General features: G+C 42.0%; 1 protein-coding gene across 1 annotated transcript in view; it reads right to left on the minus strand.

Annotated features, from left to right (window-relative positions):
- LOC145414591 (sodium channel protein 1 brain-like) overlaps positions 1-22567 on the minus strand; it is a 1229691-nt gene that overhangs the window by 852442 nt on the left and 354682 nt on the right. The window lies entirely within an intron of this gene.

Here is a 22567-nt window from a genome sequence, read left to right on the forward strand (position 1 = left end):
ATCATTAGTATAGGGAGGCAGGGTGGAAGAGGGAGAGTGGGAGCAGTAAAATAAGTGGGTCTTGAGAGAAAGTGAATTTAGGAGGTAAGTTCGAAGACGGCATAGGGGATGATGGTGGTTTCCTGGATTACTGTTAAAATGGTACAAGTTGTGGTAGTAGTGGTGGTCGCAGTAGTAGCAGTGTTCGAGGTAATGGTAGTTGTGGTTATAGTAGTGGTCGCTGTATTATTCGTGGTGATAATAGTTAAGGTTATGTGGTGGTCGTGGTATTAGTCATGGTAGTAGCAATTGTAAGTATGGAAGAGACCGAGGTAATAGTTTTGGTGGTGGTGGTTCTAATAATGGTAGTGGTTATGGTATTTGTTGTTATTGTGGTAGTTGTTGTAGTTGAGGTAGTAGTTGCTGAGGTTACAGTAGTTGTCGAGGTACTTTTCATGGTAGTAGAGGTAAATGTCGTAGAAGTGGCAGTTGTGACAGTGATGTTAATTTGACGGGTGCTGTGACGATGGTGGTAGTTATGATTAAAAAAGTGGCAATTGCGTAGATTTGGCAATTCTGGTGGCGGCGGTTTGTGTGTGTGTGTGTGTGTGTGTGTGTGTGTGTGTGTGTGTGTGTGTGTGTGTGTGTGTGTGTGTGTGTGTGTGTGTGTGTGATATCGTTTCTAATGTCGACATAATTTAGGCTGCATCATTTAACGTACACGAATGTCTTAGGTGTAACAGACAAAATAAACAGCTTAGGAAGAGGTGTTATGAAAGCCACAAGAATACGTTCCATAGCCCGGTAAGGCATGAATGAGCTTATGTTATTGCACTACAAACATACAGTATAACATTCCCGGCTTGTGTACGTGTGTGTGTGTGTGTGTGTGTGTGTGTGTGTGTGTGTGTGTGTGTGTGTGTGTGTGTGTGTGTGTGTATAGAAAAAATAGATTAAAGTTGTTAAGATCACGCAAAAGCAGCATGTATATATTGCAACTCCTGCAACCCCCCCCCCTCCCACTCTCTCTGCACTATGCATTCCTCCATTCAGAGCTCCACACCAGTTCCCCCTTCCTCTCCTCCTCCTTTTCTCTACCCTTCCCTCACCTCTCCGCTTCTCGCCTTCCCTCTTTCCTCAGCTCCTAACCTCTCTTCTCTCCCATCTCTTCTCCTCTATCATCCTCTTTCAATTTCAGTTCTTAACTATTCTCTTCTCATTTCTTACCTCATCCTTTTACTTTTCCTTAACCCACGTCTTCCCATCTTTCCCTTCCTCTCCTAACCTCTCCTCTTCCCTTTTTTCTCTCCCTTTTCCCTTCTCTCTTCGCCTCCCCACCTCTCCCTGTTCCCTTTCCTCTTCTCTTGTCAATTTCCCTCTTCCCCTTTTTTCTTCCCCTCCTTTCCACTTGCATTATCTATCCCCCTACTCTCCACCATCCTTCTCCCCTCTTCCCACTCCTCTCCACATCCAATCCCATGAAGCAAAACACTTTTTCTTTAACAGAGTTGTAAATATCTGGAACCGTGAACAGTATCTCAATTGAGACATTCAAAAACAAAATAGACAAGTATTTACACGAAAATCCTCAGCCGACTCTTTTTCTGTCCGAATAACTTGCTTTTATAGCTATGTGTAAGTTCATTCCCCTATTGTCTACAAGACACCCCGTAAACAACGTACCCGTACAGTGTCGCGCCACGTCATTATACATTTTTCGATTTACTCAATGCAAATGAGGTAATATACAGTAAGCACAGATTAGGATCTGCACAGATAGCCTAAAGTTAACGGTCACTACTCTTACTTTCGACCTGTGATGGGCTGTGGATCACTGAGGGTCCCTGTTAGTCAAGTGACCACCATCGGGATTTTTTAAATGTATCAGGGGTCACTGCTTCAGCAGGAAACTTGTGTGCTTTTCCCACATGGGAGAGTTCCTTGTCTCAGTGGAGTGAACGGAGCTAGGGCCTGATTGACTGCTGCCTACCTTAAAAGCTCCAGGTAAGGCTGCCGCATCACCCCTAAATATCCACACTGTGCAGTGTGTAGTTTCCACGTTATGTCCACAGACTTCCCATTGACTCAATGTATCGGTTTATAATGTCATGCCGTAACTATCAGTTTATTTGATTACTTTCTATTTCAGGTTACTCAAACGGGTAGCTTATAGACAAAGTATTATAGAATGTGGCTTTTCCTTTCCAGTATTTCCTATGAAATTTCCATGTCGGTTTTTCCATGCTGCATGGTGGTTTTTCTCACTTTTTCCTGGAGGGTTTGGGAGTGGGGGGAGCCTTCTTGCTTTACTATCCTTATCCTTCAGCATGTAGAGTTAGATCTTGTAGTCATAGTTTTCTTTGTAACAAGCAGACTCGAAAGGACCATAAGGTCTGTTGCTGTTTGCTTTCCTATGTAATCCAATGTAATCCTCTTCCCTCATCCATCCCTCTCCCTTTCTTGCCTTCCTTTTCTTCCCCCACCCTCTCCTAACCCTTTCCTCCTTTCCTTTCCCACTCTTCCGTCCACCCTCTACCTCCATTCACCCACTAACATGTTCCCATCCCAAGTTACAAGCTCAGGATACGAAGCAAACAGTGACAAATTGGCAGGTTTTACATCTCCCGCCTAATCAGCGGGAAGGGGATGGCGTGCCGGACCTCCATCTTTCCACCTCACTACGACCTCCTCTGTCACTATCAAGGAGGAAGGGCTACTAATTTCCCACCCTCTGGATAATACACTCTTGCTTGTATGTTTGGTGACTGCTCTATTCGTCATTCCCAAGTGGTGAGTTAGGATGGGTATTTGGAATGCTTCTTTTCCTTCCCTCTCCTCTTTGTATTCCTCTTTTATCTATCGTGACTCATTTCCATGCACTTACTGTACTATTATTTTCGTTACATTCCCACATGCTTGCTGTCTCCATCGTGAATATCAATGTGGACAGGCGTTATTTATGATGAGTCTTTGGAATGCCGATCTCACAGCGACTGCACTGATTTGCATTTTTTCCTCATATGGTGGAGCCCACCAGCCACACACTACCTATAGAACTATCTTCAGGTGATCCAAGTCTGAGTGACAAACCTGTTATTATCTTGTAGCTCGGGAAACTACTAAGTAGGGTGCCGACCAGATAACCAATTAAACGCCAGACGGTCTATTGAGTAAAGGCTCTTCGACCGAATGTGGGCCACAGGGGTTTACTTCCAAGGAAAGGTAGGTTTATTTCTCATATTATGCCATCTAAGGGAAGTGACTGGTCACCTTCGACTTAACCCTCTAGAACCCCAGGTGAAACATATGGAACATAAATTTAAAGGGATCCTAAAATATACAAAAATAAAAAATCATCAAATTTTTACCATCAAGAACCCAAGGTTAATCCAGTGTAACATACTGACGCCATCTATGGAGCCAATGTTTCACTACAGCCTTGTGAGGGAGGCATTGTACCAGCTGATCCAGGAGGTGAAACACATCACCTTTGCTTTATCAACTTTTGGACATTACAGTGATTGTACCAGGTGAGCACTGATTGCAAACACTACTGCATCTGGAAGTTTAGATGTTAGAGAAAAGTTTGGTATAGCAGTACATTATAATAATCCAGATAATGATACATTTATGATGGTTTATATATGGGTGACAACAGAGTAACACTGGTCCATGGAGGATGATTCCATTTTCTATGCAGTCTCAGTCAGTGTGAAAAAGATGTCACTATGGGTCTTCAGTGGTCATTGACTCTTGGATGTTCTGGTGATGGGATACAATTATATTTTATTATTTTGAGGGCTCTTTGTGTGTGCCAAATATGTAACATTAGATATCAATGGTTGCTGACAATCATGTCTTATTCTGTGTGACAAATATGTAACAATGGGACTTGGCAGCTGTTGATATTTATGGGTTTCTTTTACATATTATAGACTTAGATATGTGCTTCCTGACAGTTTTGTAGGTAATAAACGTACCTTGCAAATTACTGAGCCAGTGTTACATTGGGGAAAATTATATTATTGTTCATGGTTTCATAGAAATATACAACAAAAGCTTTTATTTTAGCAGATAATGTCTTCCCGACCTAACAATGTAATGGACATCGTGGATGCCAATACAAGTGATGTAGATGTTGACAGCGGAAGTGATGACGAAGATGATACCATTCAAAGGTAGTTTCAGTGGTATAAAGCAGTATATGAAAGGTAAACCTCACAAATGGGGATTCAAAATTTGGGCTAGAACAGGAGTAAGTGGCATGTTGTATGACTTTGATGTGTATCAAGGCAGTGGAGGTAACAGCTCAAATACAAGTGGACTAGGAGTTGGTGCAGATGTTGTACTGAAGCTCACTTCCACATTACCTGATAACAAGAACTTCAAGGTGTATGCAGACAACTTTTTTACTGGTTTACCTCTCATTGAGGAACTTCAGAAACATGGCATCCATTACGTAGGAACAGCAAGATCGAACCGTGTCTACAACTGCACCCTTCAATCTGACAGTGACCTAAAGAAAGGTGGTAGAGGAACCTATGATTTCCGGGTTGAACAGAACCACAACTTTGTAGCAGTAAAGTGGCATGACACCCGAGCAGTGACACTAGTTTCTACTTTTACTGGGCCAGAACCAACCAGTGAAGTTCGTCGATGGGACAAGAAAGAGAAAAAACATGTTCAGGTTGATATACCTTTCACTGTCAAAGAATACAACTTCATGGGTGGAGTTGACTTGTTGGACTGCTTCCTTTCTAAGTACAGGTATCCTCTGAAGTCTCGAAGGTGGTATATGCCACTATTCTGGAACACTCTTACCATGGGACTCATCAATGCTTGGCTACTTTATCGACGCGACTGTGAATCACTTCGCCTTCCAAAGAAATCAATACTGAAGAGAAGAAGCTTCCAAGCACAGGTGGCATCTGCACTTGTTGAGGTAAATACAGCTCGAAAGCGTGGGAGGCCATCACTTGAAGAGGAGGAACCAGCATCTGCCACACCTCCCAGAAAAATCAGGAAAGGTCCTTGTGTGGATGTGCAGAAAGACATGTATGCTCATTGGCCAGTCAAAGTTGCTAAAAGGGGCCGTTGTAAGGTTTGCCAAGTGAACAACACAGATACACTGTGCGAGAAATGTGATGTGAGGCTATGCTTCAACGAGAAGCGTAACTGCTTCAAACAGTTTCATGTTCAAGGAAATGTTTTGTATCAGAACAGTGTTAAGTAATCAAAAAAGTGAGTAAAATTGTTCGCCTATGACTGTCTCACCCATTTGTATCTGATTCGTTTACTTTGTAGCAGCAAACTGCTCTAACATGCAGATTTTGTTTCTTTGTTTTTTGGTTCCTACTGAAATACCAGTGTATGCCTTAGTAAAAGGAGATATTTGATATACAGCATATATATTGTTTAGAAAAGGCAGTTTATATCAACCCCATTTAGAGAAAGTAATTTTATTTTTACTTTGTATTGCTATTACAATCAAGATTGCAGTATTCTATGTAATATTTTACTCAACTTCAAATTGCTATATGAATAAGAAATGTAACTCATAATATCTCATTGCACATCCAATAAACCCCAATGTGACAGATTTGTAACATCTCATAATACTCATAATATAATTAGAAAATGATGATACAAGGTATTTGGTATTCTTACAGTGCCCAACAAACAAGTTAAGAGGGGTTATATATTTTTTTTCCACCTGGATGACACCTTGGGTTCTAGAGGGTTAAATCTGTCGGGACTGTAATAGGTAGCCTAGATTTTTTTTTTTTTGGTAAGAAAGAAGGAACCAAAGACCAGAAGCCTGCAAGAGGGCTTCTACGGTCCATATGAGGCAATGAAGGTTTGGACGAAGACTCAATCTCCTGTACATTCACTATTTTATTTACATCTTCATTACGAAGGTCATCTGGCGTCAGAGGTAATGATATTAAAAAGACGTCATCGTACTGAATGGCTTAATGGAGACTGTATATAATCCTCTCATCAAGAGGGTACTTTCGTAAGGTGAATACAACTGCCTAGCGCTGGCAAAAATAACATAGGAAAGGCATCATCGTTTTGAGGGATAAATTCATTCACTCCCCTACAAACACTCAAACTCAGTCTTAGGGCTACATATGACTCAGACACACTCCTTCACCTCATATGCTTCAGACTTGTTCCCCATTTTATTTTAAACTCATTCCCCAACCTACTATAATTCAATCTCATTCCCCATTTTAATTTAAACTCATTTCCCAATACATTCACGATTTGCATCATTCCCTTACCCATCATATTTAAAACTAATTCCAAATTTTAATGAAAGCCAATTCCTCTACCCATTATATTTCACTCATTCCTCATCTTAATTTCAACTCATTCCCTCATCCATTCACGGTTTCATCCACTTCCTTCACCCCCTCACTTCGCCTTCTGCCTCCCTTCGTGAATATCAGAGTGGATTTACGGCCAGTCATTCCTCACCAGTCATCATCCAGGGTGGAGGCCATCCGTCACGCTGTCCTCGTGTCTGCTCTCACACTGATTGCTCCACCCATTATTACCTTCTAGTAGCACGCCGTAAGTTGGGCTTTTTTTATTTCTGATTCTCTCTCTCTCTCTCTCTCTCTCTCTCTCTCTCTCTCTCTCTCTCTCTCAAGGGAAGGCGATGACAGCAGGGCGGGAAGTGAAATGGGCCACTCGCAACGCCACAACAAAGAGACGACCTACATTAGTGCTGAGGATAAGTGTGACAGCTCAAAAGTAAAAGAGTATTAACAAATCGTCGATAATATGAGCAGCGTACCGAGAAGTTGAAAGAACGTAGACAAATGCGAAATATGAACAGATCGTACCAAACTGTGATCAGAAAGCTGGGTAACATGAACAGAGGTCACGAAAATAAGCAGTGTAGAAAACTATGAACTAATCAAAGAGAAATATGAACAAACAGAAGGAAATTATGAATAATCCGTTTCGATACAAGAAGAGTGTGAAGCGAAATAGAGCAGAAAGTAACCGAGTTTTAAGAGTGTGTACCTAGGTAAACTCTTTCGCCTTTGTCTATCAACTTGTACCTTTCCTTCTTGCTGGAAGTTTGCTCTCATTCAGCCTGTCCCAAAGAAGGGTGACCATTCCCAGTCCTCTAACTATCGCCCAACTGCTTTAACATCCTGTATCTCAAAAGTTTTCAAGTCTATTCTTAACAATAAATAAATAAACAAAAATTAAGCATCTTTCCTATCACAACCCCCTTTCTGATCGTCAGTATGGGTTCGTCAGGGACGCTCCACTGGCGATCTTCTCACCTACCTTTCAGACTCCTGGTCATCCTCTTTCGAAACTTTGGCGAAAGCTTTGCCATTGCACTTGACATCTCAAAGGCTTTCGATCGAGTCTGGCATAAATCTTTAATTTCCAAACTGCCCTCTTATGGTTTCTATCCTTCTATCTGTGCCTTCATCTATAGCTTCCTTTCTGGTCGTTCTATAGCTGCTATTGTAGACGGCCACGTTCTTCTCCTAGATCTATCAGTAGTGGTGTTCCTCAGGGCTCTGTTCTATCACCAACTCTCTTCCTTTTATTCGTCAATGAACAAAGTTGTACATCTAACCCTATCAGTAGTGGTGTTCCTCAGGGCTCTGTTCTATTACCAACTCTCTTCCTTTTATTCATCAGTGAACAATACATCTAACCCTATCCACTCATACACTGATGATTCCACCCTTCACCTTTCCATTCACTCCCCGCGGCTTCCATCTTAGCAGTTACCTCAACAAACAAGGGATAAGGCTACGGCACACCTAATGTCTGACTTGGCTCGTATCTCTGACTGGGGTAAAAGTGATCTTGTTGTTTTTTACGCGTCAGAAACTCAGTTCTTACACCTATCAACCAGTCAAAATCTTCCACAGGAGTACCCACTAATGTTTAGTAATATCCAGCTCAATCCTGCATCATCCTTAAACATACCTGAGGTTTCATTCTCTCGGGATTTATCTTGGAAAGATAATATTACATCTCTTGTAAAATCTGCTTCCAAGAGATTACGTGTGCCAAGTCGACTCCGTACCTTCTTTACCCCTGCACAGTTGTTGACTTTATACACGGGTTTTATTCGCCCCTGTGTAGAGTACAACTCTCGTGTGGGGAGGTTGTCTTTAATGCATCTAAGACTCAGTTCTTACACCTTTCAACCCGACAAAATCTTCCACAGGTATACCCACTAATGTTTAATAATATTCAGCTTAATCCTACATCATCCTTGAACATGCTTGGGGTTTCATTTACTCGGGACTTATCTTGGAAAGATCATATTACATCTCTTGTAAAATCTGCTTCCAAGAGATTGGGTGTGCTAAGCCGACTCCGCTCTTTCTTTACCCCTGCGCAATTGTTGACTCTATACAGGGGTTTTATCCGCCCCTGTGTGGAGTACAACTCTCATGTGTGGGGAGGCTCCCCTCATACAGCTCTTCTCAATAGGGTGGAGTCAAAGGCTTTTCGTCTCATTAACTCTCCTCTTACTGACTCCCTTCAACCTCTGTCTCTTCGCCGCACTGTTGCATCTTTATCTCTTTTCTATCGCTACTTTAATGGTCACTGCTCCTCTGAACTGTCTGCTTGTATTCCTCCACCTCTACGACGGGCGCGTAGCACCCGTCTGGCAGCAGACTCTCATCCTTTTTCTGTCCAACTCTCTAATGCAAGAATTAACCGTTACTCCCAGTCTTTCATTTATGCAACAGGTCAACTCTGGAACTGTCTCCCTCTGTCTGTATTTCCTGCTGCCTATGATCTCCAGTCTTTCAAACGCAGTGTGTCCAGGCATCTCAAAATGATCAGATCTTGAATTTGGCTCTATATTGTATTTTGTTTTTCTCTTGGAGGGAACTGTTACTGCGGGCTCATGGCCTTTGGTTCCTTCTTCCTCGCATAAAAAAAAAAAAAAATACAGCTCTTCTCAACAAGATGGAGTCAAAGGCTTTTCGTCTCATTAACTCTCCTCCTCTTACTGGCTCCATTCATCCTTTGTCTCTTCGCCGCACTGTTGCATCTTTACCTCTTCTCTATCGCTACTTCAATGATAACTGCTCCTCGCAACTATCTGCTTGTACCCCTCCACGTCTACGACTGGCGCGTAGCACCCGTCTAGCAACATACTCTCATCCCTTTCCTGTCCAACTCTCTAATGTAAGAGTTAATCGTTACTCCCAGTCCTTCATTTATGCAACAGGTCAGCTCTGGAACTGTCTCCTCTGACTCTATTTCCTACTTCCTATGATCTCCAGTCTTTCAAAAGCACTGTGTTAAGGCATCTCAGAGGAACAGATCTTGAATCTCTGTGTTTTTTTTTTTTTATTGGAAGGAACGGTTGCGGGCTCCTGGCCTTTGGTTCTTTCTTCCTTGCATAAAAAATAAAGATTGTGAACTAAGTGTAGCCAACTATGAGCAGAGTGTAGTGAAGTAAAAGCAGCTAATAGCAAAATATGAACAAATTTTAGGTAGTGAAATATGAACAGGTTACAGAAACAGGATAAAAAGATGGTAACAAAAGGTGAACTCATCATTGCTATACAAATACAGCGGGCTCGCACAGTGCGCGTCACCGCAGTGTGCGATTCGCCTTGTGCACGAGTGACCAAAAATCATAACCAATAACCCTTTAATGTGCGAGTTTACTGCACAGAATGCGAGGCAGAGGCAAGGAGTGGCTCAAAAATGCCATTTTCAACTAGTGCGCAACCACCCCTCACATAGCGCGTCACGTGTTGTCATGTTGATGCGCAGAAATTCCCGGGCAGAAGTGTCAGCATTGGACTTTGAAGGGTTTATGGCCGAAGTAAGTGACTTGGATGCTCCTGGGGCAGGTGATCAAGAGGAGTCTGTGGAGGGAAGTGTTGGTGCGGTGGGAGGTGCGGTGGGGAGTGCGGCACTGTAAGAGTTGCCGCGCCTCAGAATCCTTGTTATTTAAGGTTATCAGGCCTGTTGTCTACTGTTGTTAAGGTGACTACCCATATTTTTGTTATTGTAGCTGTAGCTTTAGTACAGTGTCTGAAACATATGACCTTTATTATGTCTCTAAGGGCCAAAAAATGTCCAGGTATGAGGGGGTACCGCCCATATGTAATTATTCCCATAAGATTATGTATTCCTAGTACGCGAATTCCCAGTGCGCGAGCTCGTGCACCGCCCAATCTCTCGCGCACTATGCGAGCCCACTGTAGTTCGAGAAAAAACACAGCTATATTGTTCGAAATTCAGAAAAAAATAAAAGCTTAGTAAAATATCATGTCACAAGAATTAAAATAAAATAAAATAAAAGAAGAGATTAGTGAAAAAGAAGAACAGGTGACTAAGAAATATGAAAAGAGGGCAACAGAGAAAGTTGGTAGAGAAAGGCAAAATATTGGTACCAAACAATGAACAGATGATACAAAAAGATGAAATGAAAGATGCAATAGCAGTTGATGTAAATATGGCAAAAAAAAAGAAGATGAAATAATGACAGGAAGCAAAGATAGCAGCAAAATATAGACACGGTGGTAGTAAAAGACAAATAATGGTAGTAAAAGCCAAAAAGATGGTAGATAAAGCTGAGATAATGGTACCACACACAAAGATGGTTCCAGAAGGCTAACAAACGGTATAAAAGACATGACGATTGAGACAGATGAATAGAAAACCTGGTTGTTAAGAAAAAAGGTAAAGAAGAAATATGTCAGGAAAATACGAAGAGATGGCGGTAAGAACATAAAGATGGTCCGGAAAAATTGAAGGGAGAGTAGCAATAAGTGACCATCTGGTAGGGGAGGAGGATATATAGAGGGTTATCAATAAAGACGCCTACCCTGTGCTTAGGGTATATGTGCCCCTAACCCTTTTTGGCATTATGTCTGTCTGTATTATTTAGTAGTCTGGATTCTTCCCCCTCCTTTCTTTCTCTCTCTCTCTCTCTCTCTCTCTCTCTCTCTCTCTCTTGTATATGGTGACGTTATTGGCATCGTCCATCTGTCTGTTTGTCTCCACTAGTCTTTTTGTTTTCCGATTCTCCTCCCATCCGCCTGTCTCCGTTTCCGTTTGACTTTCTGCTTTCTGTTTCTCCTCCTGTCTTTGTTTTCGTTTGTCTTTTTGTTTTCTATTTATCTTCCCCTCTGTCTCTGCCTTCGTTTGTCTGTCTGCCTTGTTTCTCCTTCTTTCTGTCTGTCTGTGTGTTTCTGTTACTGTCTCTGTCTGTCTCTCTGTCTCCCTGGCTCTCACAATACGTATGCTGGAGAGGTGCCAGAGTGAGACGGTATTGCTCAACTCCCTGGTGACATTATGGGCTATCTATTCCGAGTGACTACTTTTGTGTTTTCTGCCTGTTTGCCCCCCCCCCTCTGTCTGTCTGTTTCTGTCTCCTCCATCTCTCTCTCTCTCTTGCAGTACGTAACAATCAGTTCTATTCTAAGTGCTTCATGTATGCCAGTTTTCAATTCCCTGGCTTCCTCTCCTTCCCTTCCTTCATCTCTTTCTCTCTCTCTCTCTCTCTCTCTCTCTCTCTCTCTCTCTCAAATTAATTACTCGATTACCGAAGCCGAAACTCAGAACTCAGCGCGGAATTCCATGAAGCCCGCCCCTCTACGAATCCCGCACCAAAGTCAGGCAACTGTGCACAAGATCTTCCGAAGCGGGGCGGAAAATTGGAACCAGGAAGCGTATTTGTAAATTCTCTTTGGCTTAAGTTTTGTGTGAAAATAATTTTTACATTTTCATCTTTTAAAATTACCAATTAACACTGTATAATGATATTTATCCATCCATCCATCCATCATCCAATCCTACATTGCCCTTAGAGGAGCGTAGGAGACCGGGGCTAGGCAGTTGGTCTCGACATTTAAGATGAGAGTGACCAGCCTCACTCATCCCTGAGTGGCATTACATGAGCAATCAACCCCAACCATTCCTTGGACATAAACCTTCACCGGCTCAATCAGACTGGAGCGCAATAATTATAATAAAAACTCATACCAATTAATCTGGCCAGGCATGTATGGCAACACTGTTCCTGCCGAGATTCTGATTGGCTGGAGGTGTTTGTTCGATTTCGTTGTTGCTAAAGCTGATACTCTCTTTATTATCAGATATGATACTGAGTTTGTCGACAATACAATCGTCAAACGCAATAAGAAATCCGTTAATACTTATCAGCAATGAAATGTTCATAGGATGATAGAACTATGAGTCAACAAAGTATTATAACAGTCCAAGTCAAGGTCAGCATTCGAACAATTCCTTTAAATCTCCAACACTCCGTAATATAACAGAAAATTAAAGGAAACCTGCTTAGTCTAAGCGTTGGTATAACATTTAAATTTTAAGATCAGTCCGCACCCTTAAATCGTGCCACAACTCTGAATAATTAAAAATTCTAGTGAAAAGACGAGTTCTGCGGGGAGGGAGGTTTGAAAAAATCGCGAAAAATCAAAGTAGGCTAAAGGAAAACTATTTTATTATATATCCTCTATTATCACAGTACGGACTGATCTTAAAATTTAAATATGTTATACCAACGCTTAGATTAATCAGGTTTCCTTAATTTTCTGTTATATTACGGAGTGTTGAAGATTTAAAGGAACTGTTCGAATGCTGACCTTGACTTGGACTGTTATAATACTTTGTTGACTCATATCTCTATCTTCCTACGAAAATTTCATTGCTGATAAGTATATAACGGATATCTTATTGTTTTTTAAGATTGTATTGTCGAAAAGCTCAGTATCATATCTGATAATAAAATGAGTATCAGTTTTAGCAACAACGAAATCGAACAAACACCTCCAGCCAATCAGAATCTCGGCAGGAACAGTGCTGCCATACATGCCTGGTCAGATTAATTGGTATGAGGTGTACCCACTAAACCACTAGGTGCCAAAATTTGGTTATATGATTACCACCCAGCGGATACATGGTTTCCTTGTATACAGGAAACCATTTGGCTTGTCACTCAGTGTAGAGTCACCCACAGGCAGAAGGAAAAGGAAAGAATGAAGGAAAGAAAGACAGAAGAGGGAGTGTAAAGTCACTCGTAGGCAGAAGGACAAGGAAAGAATGAAGGATAGAAAGACAGAAGAGGATAGAAGGAAAGAAGGATGGAAGAGAGGAAAGGGCAGACACCCGAGAGCAGCAATACATCGAGTGAGTGGATGGTGAGCGCCCCCACCTATCATTTAATCATATTTAAGTGAGTAATAATGCGAAAGATATTGCAAAACGTACTGATTCCTGATAAGAATATACTGTTATGGGAGCTTGTTACAGAAAATAGCTTAGATTTTCTTTGTACAAAGGCTCTTGACAGTAAGTTCCTAAGTCCTATAGGTTTTCCTTTAAGCTATATACGATCGTCTTGCGGTAGTAATATTACTGGACCCAGGACAGTAAAATATTAACTCCTACGTACACTGCGGGTCATCTTCTCTAAGCCGGATAAAATCGTGTATAGCGAGAAGTATCCCCGACGCTGTATAAAATCGTCCAGCGGTAGTGAATAAAACCAGAAGAGAATAATAAGCTCTTAACTTTAAACTATGAAGCTTCTCCTCTAAGTTAAATGGTATAATATGGATGTATATTCTGTTCATTTTAACTAAGCGTAAAAGTGCTATCTTTACATCTTGAATGCTGAGCTATAACAACCGATTAACTGTAGAATATGGTGCTAGACCCGTTAAAAAAATATCGTGGAAAGGATATGGAGCCGTAATATTATATGTCCCGCCTTTGAGATTCGGGAAACAGGCTGCAACAGGATGAAAAACTCTGCCATCATAAAGTGAGTGAATCAAAGTAAGAATTTAACAGGGCTAAATAGAGCAGTAACATCTCAGCCCTTTCAGTAGGGGATCTCTTATTAACTGAATGATATTGCCTGGTTACCGCTCTGGCTACAATGGGAAGGTAGAGTCTTGCAGTGAACTTCATCTGGACTATTACTGTACATTTACGGTTATAGCAATGAAGAGGCTCAGCACTGCAGCAACGATGCCCAACGATACACAGCAACGCACCCAAACTCCCAAATTCCGCCAGGATAACACCAACACATGACATACTGGGCCACATTGTAAGGAGTATAGGAAGTTTCGTAAAATCTCTTCTTTAGCAGTTTATTTTGGATGTTACACTTCAGTATTTTCTCGTATGTTATTTATATGGTTTTAATATCGACACGGTTTGCAGTGATGGTGTACAAGAGGCAACTGAGGTGCAATAGAAGGAATAAATTGTTTAGGGAGAACAGTTACGGAACTCTAAAGCCGTTCTCGTTGGCATCTGAGACTTCGTAACACTTGCACCAAAGCGATTTACTGTGGATATTACACCTTCATATTGGGTTCTATGTTGCTTGTACTATTATTATTATTATTATTATTATTATCGTTATGATGATGATGATTATTATTACTATTATTATTATAATTATTATTATTATCATTATTAATGTCGACATAATTTGCATCCCTACCATACAAGGGGATAACAAGGGGAGTGATAAAACAAATAGGGTGACCCATATATTGTATAACGCTCCTCTGCCACTGTGTACGTGGCTTGCTCATGTGTTGCGGGGATGGCTCAGGCAGTGTTATCAGTATTTACCACGCATCATTTATTAATTTCCTGCTCCCACTGCTACGACCAAGCCCAAACCAGCTGACTGAGCCGTTCCCGCAACACACAAGATACTGCCACGTGAGTTGTTAGTACATAGTTGAGAAAGAGGTGTTACGGAGCCTACTGAGCCAACAAGAATACGACCAGTAGCATCACGACTCCAACGCCACAGCGCCATCACATACCATAGCATCACGACTCCACTACCATTGCATCATCACACAACATGGCATCACGGCCCCACCACCCATAACGCTATCACACAACAGAACTCACGGCTCCAACACCTGAGTGCCATCAGATAACAGCATCACGACCAACCACCATGGTACCACCACACTACATAGCGCCACGGCTCCATCACCATCATATTACAGCATCAGGACTCCACCACCACAGCGCCATCACATAACTCAGCACCACGGTTCCACCACTATCACATAACATAGCATCGCGGCTCCAGCACCACAGGGCTGTCTATCACATAACAGCATCAAGGCTCTTCTACCACAGCGCCATCACTTAACGTAAAATCACGCCTCCACCATTGCGCCATCACGTAACATAGCATCATGGCTGCACCACCATACAGCGCCATCACATAACACAGCTTCATGGCTGCACCACCATATTATAGCACCATCACATAACAACATCACAGCTGCACCACCACTGCGTCATCACATAACATAGCACACGGTTTCTGACTGCCCAAAGTTCTATATCTGAGTAAGGCTTTGACTAAAGTGCTTGGGGCACAAGTTATAGCGCTTTTACTCTAACCTGTCGCAGAACCCCAACTCCTTTCAGTTCGGTTGATGGCCACGTGTAGTCAGACTGTAGAGCTGATCTGGCTAGTATTCATGGAGACTCATTCCTTCCTACCTAATAATTTCATGCAGTTATGGCACAGTATTCGCCCTGGAAGAGTGGCTCACTTCCGTCAGATAAAACAAAACCGAGTAGAGTGTATTGATTTTACTTCCCCTCACGCAACAGTCAGTTCTGTCTTACCACCTTCGCGGTGTAAGAGCCCAGGGCTAGGTTACTGTAGTAAGGATCATTAAATCTCTAACTGATGGGTATTTTCATCTACTTAATGCAAAAGAGCAGGAAGCAGATGTAATGCCTGGGAAACTGTCTCTTCCAAAGAAACCCGAACAAAGAATGCCAAAATCAAGATCCGTTCATTTCGTGATGCCTGGACACACTGCATTAAAAAGACCAAAGGCCATAGGCTGACCGAAAGGCAGACATAGGACAACAGTCCTAGAGCTGGCGTGTTGTGTATATGAACGACTGAGAGTAATGGTTAGAGATGGACAGCATAGATATGACAATGTGTCGCTAGAGCGGCTAGACGAATGCTGCGTGTCCGCTGTGATGAAAGACGAATGTAGACAGAGAGTTCAGAAAAGCAATCCCAGACGTGAATGAGTTATCAGCAAAAAAATTATATGTAGTAGGAGATGGAGGAACAACACCGGAATTGTCCAGAGTGAAAGCAAAAACTTGTACCTAAAGGTCACCTTTATTAAATAAACTCAGAGAAGATGCAGTCTGAACAGCACCGGAATCGAGCAGAATGTAGTTAGAAGCAAAAACCTATGTATATAATCCAGCTTTATTTTAGAGGAAGGCACAGCAGTAGAGCCATGTAAGTTGAAGACAAGAAGGAAAGAAGAGAGTTATATAACTGGAGGGGTTTTGGGTCCCAGAAGGAACTAGAAGAGCTTCTAATGGAAAGATAATTTTGTTTATAATTTCCCTCATACTAATCTGATTTAATACTCAATAGATATCTAACAACGAAAAGGTGCATCATGACAGATTTTAATCCTGTGTCTATATGATATTTCCCATGTGGACAAACATCACCTGGTGTTAACCTGCATAATATATTTCGGTGTCCCTATATAAAAGAAAAGGTCAAGCTTAAGTGAATGGTCTTCACCCCTGGTAGCATAACATGGTTGAAAAACCTCTTGACCTCTCTTGGGGATCAGAATTTGTGCTTAGTGCTGGCCAGCCATGGTTACCAGTGACCCTCTAATACTATTCCTGGCTGAAAGTAAGTCTCAGGTAGGATATAACATCAAGTCCTGCTTTGGATAGTTCGGAGCTTTTCTAGACGGCAAGAGTAACAGCGTCATGGCAAACCGTTCCTTGTGAGGTGTCATCAGAGTTTCGAAGCACCATCTAACAATGGACTACATACCTTAGCTTGGCACTAAACCCTGGCTATGAACTGCCTCCAGTTGTGGTAAGAGTAGGCTATAGGGTGGGCGGAAGCTATGGATCTTGACTGTAAATGACCTTGACCCCTTAGACCAATAGGTGTCTTGCTTTCGGCATTGCATAAATCTTGGCGGACAATGAACGCTAGAGGTATGGTTCGTGTTCTTTCTAAATAGTTCATCTCTTTGTGGTTCTGGATTTAATGTTCTGTGTTGTCGAGGATAGGTTCCTGGAAGAAATTGGAGCTAAAGGCACAGACAATGACGGAACAGCTAATTAAAGGTGTTCCATTATACTTTGGTTGACTTACGTTAATGACAAGAAATGAGCTCAAGCAAAAGAAGTTGCGTGTATCGCCAGAGTTACTGAGACACATTAAAGTAGGAAATCCAAAGTAAGACTTGCGATCGACTTTACAGTCGGTCTAAAGTCGGATTTGAAACAACTCCTGTAAAACTGATAAGCTAAAACCCAGCTTAAATCTCTCTTCCGTCGCAACGTGGCTCTCTAGGCCCAACCACCTTCAACTAGGCTTAAGAGCGAATTCAGTGTAGTAATAGTAGCTGTAGCCACAGGTTCATCCGGATGTGAACGCGATGGACTGCTGACGTTATCCCTCTCCTGCATCCCATCCTCTTCCTTTCAGGGGACAAGATGAGGTTGAGGGACGTTTGTATAACTAGACTGCTCCACCGGCCAGTTAAATCAATGCCATCATATGAGAGCGTCCCTCTCCTGCACCTGCATTCAGGAGCATTGATAAGATATGAGTTTATCTGGTAGATTCACGCTTAGAATGAAGAGTTGCAAATCTCATTACACTTCTATGGTAACAAAAAGCAGATGCACAAGATTGTTTAGTAAATACTTGTAGTCTATCCATTATGTCTGGCTGATTGTTGGCTAAATGTGCGTTGTGTTTGCCGTTGAGTTTTACAGTAGAACAGAATGCTGGCTTGAAGTCTACAATATATTACATACCAATGAGTTAACGTTGCCAGGCAATCTGATCGCGTTACATACCGATGCAGTAATGTTACTTGTCAGTTTGATAACCATACCTACCAAGCAACTTACGTTACCCTCCAGTCTGATAACGTTACCTGCCAGCCTGATAGCGCTACTTGACAATAAGATAATGACGTAACCTAATATTCTATACGACGTTATCAAAGCCACACATCGCTGACTGGAAGAAAAGGTGGGATAAAACGGGGGGGAGGAGGAAGGACAAAGTCAGAGTACAGTAGCAAACGAAAATTGTAATACGTAAGGTGAACATGGTAGGACAGGGAATAATATATAAAACTCGTCTGATGGTAGAAAGAATAAGATGTAAAATATGTCATCGTCGTGAAGGGGTAAATTTGCCTCCAGGTGTACATGTCAGAGGTTCATTACGGTAATTGGGGGACACGTAAATAAAAGGCCTATTGGAGTGTGAAGGATGGTGTATTCGTATGTGATGGAAATGATGACGGGAGAATATGGAAGAAGTGTGTAATAATAATAATAATAATAATAATAATAATAATAATAATAATAATAATATTGATAACAAGGCATACTACCGTGCTGAGATAGGTGAAATGACACATGTTAGCAATATCTGACCGGGAAAACTATGCCAGATCTACGAATAGGCTATGTTTATTTTGTTTATTACGACGACTGGAAGGGTTATAATTATAAAAAAAATCGTAATAATAACAATAATGGATATAATAAAAAACAGCCAAGGCATTCGCTCACGAATGCGTATCGCCCACTAAAAAACTAGATCAGCAATCTTTGCTCAAAATAAAATTATTGCAGTTTACATTGGCAAAATCAAATCATTACTGCCCACATGCTTGGATACAATTTGCCCGATTGATTTTAAGAATTTTTGGTAACACACACACACACACACACACACACACACACACACACACACACACACACACACACACACACACACACACACACAGAGGCGACTATATTATCCCCTCGCTAGGTGGGTGATCATAATGATACTAATACTGCTATGGATGCGTTTTAAAACTCTGCTGTGTTACATAGCCATGTTTCAGTTACTCGTATCGCCCGCCATCACTAAAAAACTAGGTCAGTAATATTTTCCAAAATAATATGGTTGCAATTTATCTCGCCAAAATCTACTGAATTCAAGCCACATATCCCGGGATACTGCTCACATTCTGCATAGAATTTGCCTATTTGATTTTGAGATATTTTGGTAACTGACAGACACACACACAGACGCAGGCAATTACATTATCGCCTCACTAGGAGGGATATAATAACAGTAAAGCAAATTTGCGAGCTGAGAAAGCTGCAATAATATACACCAGATAAATGCCAGGCATGGGAAACTATGCCAGATCTACGTGCCCAAGTTATTATTACGGTAATTTGCTGAAACGTAAACAAAAGGCTTACTCGTGAATCCAGGCGGGTTACCCAATTACACCATTAATTACTACACATTTGGTTTCTACGTGACCTACTCATACACCGCAGTACCCAGGTAAGTGATTAGTGTTGCTGGCCACGAAGCTGCCGTCCAGTTAACGCCAGAGTTCGAAATCTGGTGCAAGCAGCTGGCGTCACTGGACTTTGGCGTCCATCCACCTTTTGTAGGTTGGTAGGTATAATGAGCAGCTGCAGTAACACATGTGTAAGGTAACTGGGTAACCTAGATGATGCAGTGGCTATGTATCCCAGGATAGTTGGTGAATAACCTGCTACAGGTTCAAAGGCCTAATTACGGAGATGAGCACGCTGTTGACCGTCGAATGACGTCTGCACTCACCTTTACTCTTTTGCTTTTGTCTTGAAAATGTCCCATTAATTCATTTTCAGTCAGGAAACAATTACTTCTGCCTGACCAACTCTCAGTTTATACTTTCAGTTTTTCATTTCCCCTTTATGTCCCCAGCTTCTATAGTATACAACATATGTCTGATATCAGTTAATCCTGCTGCTCGAAATTTGCTTTTTTTCCTGTTTATCTTAAGTTTATCTGCTTTTTATAGTAAATATCTAATTGGGATCTAAACAACTTTTATCAACCCGTCTTTCATTTAGTAAATTTTCATTTCAGCTTTAACTGATATCATTTCATGCTCTTGCTTTTTCCAGCTCTTTTTCTTGTTCTCTTCTGTATGTCACTGTGTCTTAAACTATCTCTTACGTCAAACTAATGCCTCTCCATTTTTCTTTTTGTCGAACGTTTATACTCGTAATATCCTTTGCTTCGTAAAGTAGTCATATTCTTTACTTTCGTGCCATTTCCTTTGTCTTTCTCTGTATATGAATTCTACAGTATTTGTGTCCTATATTATTTCTATCTCTCCATACGCCTATTTTCTCCATACCTCTTTATCTGTATCTGCCTTCCACATTGTCTGTTTATGCCTTGATTTAATACTATTACTTCACTTTCTAGCTCGTCCAAGATTTTGGCCATATCTTGATACCCCGAAGGTTTCATGTTGATAGCTCAAGCCGTTCATGAAATATAATGGTGCTAAAGGTGGGCGATAAAAACTAGTTGACTTTTGGTAGTGACCTTGACCTTGACCCCGAATGCCCATTTTCGAACTCGGCCAAGATTTTGGCCATATCTTAATCCCCTGAAAGTTTCATGTTGATAGCTCAAGCCGTTCATGGGATATAATGGGAACATACACACACACACACACACACACACACACACACACAGAGGCAGGGAAAAACATTATTGCTCCACCTTCTAAAGGCGGGCGATAATTAGAAAGGATACTGAGGTGTAATGTGTGGAATAAATAGCTAAGGAAGAGGTGTTACGAAATCTCCGAAGCCACTTACCCTCTACGTCCAGGTCATACATGGGAATATGGCAACATGTGCAGATGGGCGGGTAGGGTAGGGGGGTGGAATGAAATGTGGCAACAGTGGAGGGGAATATGAGGAGCTCAGAGCGTGGCGATGGTGTGCTAGTTGCCTGCTAAACCATTGCTATACATGCAAAGTACGGTGGAGGGGAGGGGAGAGAGAAGGGTGGGGAGAAAGGGAGATAGGAGGGTATGAAACTGGGAGGAAGCGAGATAGGTGGGTATGAAATTGGGAGAAAGGGAGATAGGAGGGTATGAAATAGGGGGAAAGGGGGAGAAAATGAAAGGGAAGAGAGGGAAAAAGGAGAGTAGGGAACATTGAGGAAAAGAAGGGAGAGGGAAGTGGGGAATGGGTGGTAGACAAGAAGGGAGATCAGGGAAGGTGATGGGAATGGGAGGGTAGGTAAGAGAAGAAAAGGGAGAGAGAATGATAAAGGAGAGAAGGAGATGGAAGAGGATTAAAGGAGGAGGAGAGGGAGGGAAAATGATAAGGAAGATGGAGAAGGGAGGTAGAATAAGGAGACAGGAAGGTAAATATTAGACGAGAAGGAGAGAGGATGGAGGCGTGAGGGAGATGGGGGGAGAGAGAAGAGGGAGAAAAGGAAGAGGGTGATAAGTGAGATCGAGAAGGAAGGGGAAGAAGAAAAGTGGGAAATAGGAAGGTAGGAGAGACGGGAGACAGATAAAGGATAGAGGCTAGGAGGAGAAGGAGAGATGAATGTAGCGATGAGAGGGAACAGGAAGGTACGGGTGAAGGAGAGTGGAAAATGAGCGAAGAACAAAAGGACAGGAAGGTGAAGAAAAGAGACAAGGAAAGAGAAAGAAGGATGAGAGAGGCATAACCAGGTAAAAGAAAGATAAGATGGAAATGGGAAGGAAGGGGCGGGGAGAGGGGGAGAGGGTAAGGGAAGGGAGGAAAGGAAGACAGGAAGGTAAAGATGAGAAGAGATGGAGAGGAGTAGGAAGATGATGGCTGAAGGGTAAGGTGGATGGGGAGATGGGGAAAAACTTAAATAAGAAAAGGGAACTGGAAATGATGGGGTGATGATTGAATAGCGAGAAATAGAGTACAAAAATAGACAAAAGGAGAAAGATAGAGAATATGAGAATAGAAGGGTAGGGCGGGCAGACGGAGGAAGTACTGTAAGGTGAATATGGGAAAGATTTGGGGAGTTCGTTAATTAAGGATGAAGAGCGATGGAGAGAGATGGAATGGGAAGGGGGGAGGAGGGACGGCAGGGTATGAGAGACAACTAAAAGGAAGAGAAGGAGGACTGAGAGATAGGGTGGTTGATGAACGGTGCAATGAAAAGGGTTGAGGAAAAGGAAAGTGATAAGAAGAGAGACATAGCGTACAAAACTGGGTTAAAAGAGGATAGTGGAAAAAAAAAAAAAACTGCCGATCGGGGGTAGCAACAGTAGTAGTGGTTCCAACCCTGGCTCCCCTGAAACGTGAACCCGGTGGACAGAAAGATTAAACTGCATTTTCCTGCAGTCCACCATTCTTCTTTCGGGAGATAGAGAAGTTGTTGACTGAAGTTTGTATAACCTGGCAGTTGAGCCACATGGTTATATCGGTGCCCCCACATGAAAGAGTCTCTCTCCAGCACTCCAGTGGGAGCACATTGGCAATACAGAGAACAGGAGGCCTATTGGCATATAACAAGTTTTTCAGTTGGGGTAAACTAGTTACACCTACGTCGTATACTAACTGAGTGAGAATAGAATGAAAATGGGTGAACGAAAAAAGGAAGAAGGGTGAAAAGAAAGAGGGCATGAGAGATTAAGAATCTGGGTACGAATGAGAAAAAAATGAGAAA

This window comes from Coenobita brevimanus, chromosome 100 (genome assembly GCF_032717465.1).
Source record: "Coenobita brevimanus isolate Jiangsu-jjx chromosome 100, ASM3271746v2, whole genome shotgun sequence".
Taxonomy (NCBI): domain Eukaryota; kingdom Metazoa; phylum Arthropoda; class Malacostraca; order Decapoda; family Coenobitidae; genus Coenobita; species Coenobita brevimanus.